Genomic DNA, 7029 nt, shown 5'->3' with positions numbered 1-7029 from the left:
CTCAGGATAAAGTTACACCTTCAAGCTGAAACCACCTCTTTGACGTCTCCACTGATATATTTGAAATGTGTCTTATTTATGACCTTTTTCCCCCTTTTTTGTTTGAGACAGGGTTACAGGGTTTCTCCAGAGTGAGTCTCGGAACTCACTCTGTAGACCAGGCTGGCCTCCAACTCAGAAATCCGCCTGCCTCTGCCTCCCAAGTGCTGGGATTAAAGGTGTACACCACCACTGCCCGGCTATTTATGACATTTTAAGATTTATTTTTATTGGAGAGTTCATTTGAAAGATTGAGAGATGCCGCCACAGGGGAAAATTGGTTCTGGAAAGGGAAGGAAAGGAGGTGCAGCCTCTGGGAGTGACAGTGCTCACAAGAAGTCTCGGGGTCCTAAAGGTGGTGGCCATGCAGGAAAGGTCAGACACATTCTATGTGGAAAACCTGGCAAAATCATGGAAGCCATGGAAGAGTTAAAGTCTGGGATGAGACCCAGTGAAGTGGCCGCACAATTCAGTGAGGATAAAGCCAGACATGGGGGTGACTTCCAGACATGGGGGTGACTTGAGGTGGAAGGCCAGAGCATCAACGGTGGGGCCATTCCAGGAAGCAGCATTTGCCATGCCTGTCAGGGGGTGGATAAGCCTGAGGTTGCAGACCCACCAGTCAAGACAAAATTCGGATATCATATTATTATGGTTGAAGGGAGAAAATAAAATCACATGAAAGACTAAAAAAAGATTTATTTTTATTATTTTAATTTTTAAAAAAATATTTATTTATTTATTTGTTGTATATATGCTCTCTTCAGACACTCCAGAAGAGGGTGTCAGATCTCATTATGGATGGTTGTGAACCACCATGTGATTGCTGGGATTTGAACTCAGGACTTCTGGAAGAACAGTCAGTGCTCCTAACCACTGAGCCATCTCTCCAGCCCCTATTATTTTAAATTATGTGTAGGTCTGTGCCTCCAGAGGCTGAAGACATCAGGCTCCTGGAGCTGGAATTACACCTGCTGTTGGGAATTGAACTTGGGTCCTCTGGAAAACCAGTACCTGCTCTTAACCGTTAAGCCATCTCTCCAGCCCCAATTTGTGATTTCCTTTGTCCTGTTACTATAAAAATGTAATGAAACTGCATCCACACTGGAACATGGAATTTGGAGTGCTGTAAGTCTGTTTCCAGTCCAGTCACTCATATTTAGCTCCAGAATAAATCATCTCGCAAACCCTCTGAGATAAGAACTGTATTTCTGTGTTGACTGTTCTGTCACCCAACACAGGGCTCTGAAAATAATCTACTTTTTTATCAGCAGAGTCACCTGGATAGACACATGGGGTCCAGGCTCTCTGGTGTTCTTAGTGAGGTGCAGGGAACCGCCCCCCCACCCCCAAACTTCCCTTGGTTTGGTCAATGTCCATTTGTTTATTCTGTCCTTGTTGATTAAGAATCCTGTTTGATAGACCCTTTTTGCTTGGGTTAAGGCATCTATTTTGTTTGTGTCTTTTGGAAGACTGGGTTTGGTTTTTGTTTGCTTCTTTCGGGTCTCCAAGGTAGTCTTGAATTTTGACCCATGTGTTTTCAGTTTCTGTACACATTCGGACCTTTCAAGACAATTTGGGGTTGTATTTTGTAGTATTTGATTGACCACCATTTGGCCTTTGTTTCCTGATACTCTTCAAATACCAAATTTTGTGTTTTTCAGTCGCCTCTGCCTGTTGCAACCTTGCTGACTTTAGCTTAGGAACATGTGCACTCGACCACAAAGACACGGAAGACAAGAAACTCAAATTTCCTTCAGTCAGACAGGGCGGAGGAAACCCTGCAGCACAATGGCCTATGGGAAACCCAACAACTGCACCTCATTCCTGGGTCCGAAGGAACCTTGGTAGCTCATCTGGGGAGACACACACAAGACATGATCACCTCACGTCTTGAACCCCTTGCAAATCTGAACAATGCTACCCTGTGACCCAGTGGCTGGAGGGGGTGAGGGATGGGGGTAGCCATCCCAGGGAAGGCGGAGAGTTGCCCACAAGCAGCACCTCAGAAACAGCCACTCTCTGCTCTCCCGCCTGCCTCCTCTGCAGTCTGCAGTGCTCCCTCTGGAGGACACAGGGAGGACTCGACTGGCTTCCTCCCTCACAGCGTTCTGAATGAGAGGTTGACTTCTCTAACCTTTAAGGTCAAAATATGTAAGGTTAAGCTCCACATGTTTCCACTTTATAAGAGGTTTAAAAAGGTAACTGTGGAATTGGCTGTATGGGACAGGTCTGTGCACCAAGAGAAGAGGCAGGCCAGTATCGCCGGGTCTAGACTAAGCGACCAAAACCTGCATGGATACTGGTCAGTGATGGTGCCTAACCCCAAAACCGGTATTTCTTTCATTTCTTTTCTTTCCTTTCTCTTTCATATACAAATATGGTCATGAGGAATATGATATCCCCTCACTGTAAATAAAGTGTAAAAAGTATATATATACTTTTACACTTTATTATATATACATTATTATATATTATATGTATTATAATTATACACTTATAATAATATAAGTGTATGTTATTAATATATACCTTATATATACATATATAGTAATATAGATGCATATATATTAAAAGTATATATATGTTTGTATACATATACACATACATACACATACACACACACACACACACACACATATATATATATATATACATACATACATACATACATATATACACACACATACTTTGGCAACAATGAGAAAACCATTTTCATCAGTAAAGACATCTCCTTCTGGGCTGCTTAGCTTATTTTAAATGAGGAAGTGATGTTATCTTAAGCCTGCATGACAAACACATCTTTTGATCTTTTATGCTACTATCTTAGCTTGGTTTCTACTGCTGTGAGAACACACAGGGACCAAAAGCAACTTGAGAGGGGAGAGAGGGGGTATTTCACCTTTCGCTTTATACTCCATCACGGGGTGGTCTGGAGGGGGTGCCAGGAACTCCAGCCAGGAGCTGATGCAGGGGCATGGAGGGTGCTGCTTACTGGCTTGCTCCCATGGATTGATTGCTCAGTCTGCTTTCTCGTAGAACCCAGGACCACCAGCACTAATCAAGAAAAACCGCCCCACAGACTTGCCCACAGGCAATCTAACGGAAGCATTTTTTCCAATTGATGTTCTTTTTTTCCCCCCGCATGACCCAGCTGTGTCAACCTGGCAAAAAGCTGAGTACGCAGCTGCTAACTTTTTCATACTTCTGGGAATCAAACCCTGTTGGGTGCATGGTGTGAAGCCGCCTCTGTCTGTTCAGTTGTTAGTTCTGTACAGCCAGAGAGCTAAATGCTGGCAGCAGCTGGTATTGTTATTTCTGTGGTCCAGCAACCATCTCATATTTTGTAAATATTTGTTCCTTCCTCACCTGTCTAGGGCAATTGTATCTGATTGGCTGAAATAAAGAGCTGACAGCCAATAGCTTGGCAGGAAATGGAAGATCTAATGTCCGTCAGGACAGAGAGAGGGACTCTGGGAGAAAAATAGAGACCTGGGAGAATCAGGCAGGGACATGAAGGTAAATAGATGATGGAACGGAGAGGTAGACCAGGCCACGTGGCAGAACACAGAGCTGAGAGTAGTTGGGAGACTGCCCAGCAGAAGGCCTAACCTTTAAACCAATACTGCTTTATAAGCAATATTTTATAAATATTGTTGTTTATATTGCTGACGGGTCTGAGAAAGTCCTGTTATAGAACCGGGGTCCTCTGGAAGAGCAGCCAGCGCTATCACCAAGGAGCCACACCCAGCCAGCTTCTCAAGAAAAAAGATAGAGGGATATAACCTTCTGGGGTTTTTGTTTTATTTTGTTTTTGTTTTATTTTGTTTTTGTTTTTGTTTTTTGTTTTTTGTTTTTTGTTTGTTTGTTGAGGCAAGATTTCTCTATGTAGCCCTGGCTGTCCTGGAACTCACTTGTAGACCAGGCTGCCCTTGAACTCAGAAATCCACCTGCCTCTGCCTCCCAAGTACTGGGATTAAAGGTGTGCGCCACGACCCGCCCGGCTGTACCCTACTGTTTTAAGTGCCCTGAATTCCATGTAAGGTCATATGTGCCTATGACAATTGTTTTCATGTATTGTATGTGAAAAACAATTTAACAAACTCTGACCGCTTCATTTTTTAAAATTCGTTTTTATTGTGTGCCAAACTATTTTTTTTATTTTTGGAATTTCTAATTAAAAAAATATATTTGAGGAGGACTTACTGACTGTATTATCGTGGTGTATTTCAAAGCCTGATAATGCTGGGCGTGGTGTCACACGCCTTTAATCCCAGCACGCCGGAGACAGCGGCAGGGGATCTCTGAGTTAGAGGCCAGCCTGGTCTATAATGTGAATTCCAAAGAAATCGTCTCAAAAAACAAATGACTAATAGTAAAATTAAATGAAAGCCTGGTAAAGGGGCTGGAGACACGGCTCAGTGGTCAAGACCCGGGTGCAATTCCCAGCACCCACATGGAAGCTCACAGCCTTCTGTAGCTTCAGTTCCAGGGGATCTGACTCTCTGCTGGTCTCCTCAGGTACCAGCCACGCAAGGGGTTCACTGACATACTCAAAGGCAAAACACTCAGACACATAAAATAAACACAATAAATATAATAATAATAAAAATCTAATGGCCTGATGCTCTGAACTTCTTAAAAATCTATCAAAATGATGTCACTGAGTCTATTGAGAGTTTTAGAAAACTTTAAAATTCTAGCTATTTATATAAAATGTTCATTAGAGTCATAGGATAAAGATTTTATTAATCTATAAAACTTAGCATTGTGTGTGTGTGTATGTGTGTGTGTGTGTGTGTGTGTGTGTCTAGAGAGAGGAGGGGGGCTGCATTCCAAAACAGGCTCTAACTAACTGTATTAATTTAAAACTTCATTTCATTTGTGTAATAGTCGTAGATTCACAAAAAAAAAAAAAAATCACATAATTTTGCCTGCCTCGGCGTCCTGAATGCTGGGATTAAAGGAGTGTGCCACCATTGCCCAGCCAAAATATTCTTTTGTCTGTTTGCTTTGTCTTTTCAAAACAGGATTTCTCAGTATACCCAGCCCTGAATGTCCTGGACTTGCTTTGTAGATCAGGCTGGCCTTGAACTCACAGAGGTTCTCCTACCTCTGCCTAATAAAGGCATGAACCATACTCCCTACTGCCAAACTATTTTAACTATAAAACTGTTAAATGGAAGGGTTTTATCATGTGGACTACATGAAAATAAATAGTGGATGTATTGATCAGAATATATTGTATAAAAAACATTTGTTTTCAATAAAAAGTTTTTTTAAAATGAATATATATGTTTGCTAAAGACCTTTTTGTCGTTTCCTTTTTACAGTAAGGATTATAGGAGACAATGATTTCAACAAACAAGAACATTCAAAATCTTGAGTTTTGGTTTTTCAAAAATGTGTCTTCTGGCTGGCTGAGGTGCGGCGGCGGTGGCCGCAGGCGGCAGCACACACCTTTAATCCCAGCACTTAAAAAAGGCAGAGGCAGGCAGATCTCTGAGTTCAAGGCCAGCCTGTTCTACACAGTGAGTTCTAAGACAGCCAGGGTTACACAGAAAAAAAACTGTCTCCAAACAAAACAAAACAAAAACAAGAAAGGAAGGAAGGAATAAAGGAAGGGAAGAAGGAAAAGAAAGGAAACACACTCACTCTGTCTTCTGCATGGTTGTATCTGTCTACATGCACTTATATTTTACACCAGTTACTTGGTACGAGATTGGCGTGTGAATGCTCAAGTTGTTAAATTGGCAAAGTTTTCTTTTGGCTCATAGTAAAACAACCAGTTTGAAGAAAAAGTTCCAGTTCCAACTCCTACATTTGGTCACACGTCCATTCTACCTTTCAAAAGCACAAAATTGTGGCAAGGACTGGGAGGGGCTGCTTAATTAAGGTGCCCACTTAGGTTAAAGAAATAGAGATGGTGAACGGGGTAATTTAAAATTTTTAATTAAAAATTCATATTAAAGCTGGGCATAGTGGTGTGTGTTTGTATCCCACCACTCAGGAGCAGAGGCAGGAGGATCTTTGTGAGTTTGAAGCTAGTCTGATCTACAGAGTGGGCTCCAGACCACTGAAGACTGCATAGAGACACCTGGTCTCAAAAAACAAAACAAAACAAAACAACACAACTCTAATAATGTTTGCGATGTTTTATATTTTAAGTGCTCTGTTTTTAATTAAATTAATATCTAAGATGTCCTGTGATACAACTAGCAATGATTAAAATATTAATTAAATAATATTTATACTTTGCTAATAGAAATGAAGTGGTCAACATGACAATTACTCCTTCTGGACTCCCATTTCCATTTCTTACCATTAAAATAATAAAAAGATAGCAGATGTTGATAGTTCACATACAAATGCTGGTACTCGGGAGATAGAGATAGCAGTTCTCAGTGAGTTCAAGACCAGCCTGGTCTATAGAGTGAGTTCCAGAACAGTCAGAGCTGCATGTACACACACACACACACACACACACACACACACACACAAGAGTTGGTCGCTAAGCGGTAGTGGCTCACACCTATAATCCAAGCACTCTGGAGGCAGAGGCAGGTAGATCTCTGAGTTCGAAGTCAACCTGGTCTGCAAAGTGTCAGGACAGCCAGGGATACACACAGAAACCCTATATGAAAAAAAGAAAAAGATTTAGTAATGCCTGCAAGGACTACAAAATCCTGATTTCTAACAGTTCTAATCTCATTTCTATTGATATTATTGATATTTAATAATATAAAGAGAAAGTTATTTTCTAAAGTTCGAAGGATTCTATATTGTTACCTAAGTTCTTTCCTAATGTGGCTTTCCATTTACATTTGCAAACTAAATCTGGTTTAAAACCGATGTAATAAAACAGATTGTCAGTATTCACGGATCAGAGCACTGATGCCGTATATATTAAAAGACCAGTCTTCCCTAGCCAGCCAGTCCACATGAGGTCATAACTGTAACATCAAAAACGGACAAAAAATAAAAAAATAA

The 7029-nt window shown here is 41.2% G+C and overlaps 1 pseudogene; it reads left to right on the top strand.

The window, feature by feature from the left end:
• Nucleotides 1–276: 276 nt before the first annotated feature.
• Nucleotides 277–711, top strand: LOC127696693 (peptidyl-prolyl cis-trans isomerase NIMA-interacting 4-like; annotated as a pseudogene).
• Nucleotides 712–7029: the final 6318 nt, after the last annotated feature.

Source organism: Apodemus sylvaticus, chromosome 11 (assembly GCF_947179515.1).
Source record: "Apodemus sylvaticus chromosome 11, mApoSyl1.1, whole genome shotgun sequence".
Classification (NCBI taxonomy): Eukaryota; Metazoa; Chordata; class Mammalia; order Rodentia; family Muridae; genus Apodemus; species Apodemus sylvaticus.
The sequence above is the reverse complement of the archived record's forward strand: the minus strand, read 5'-3'. Positions and strand labels throughout refer to the sequence as shown.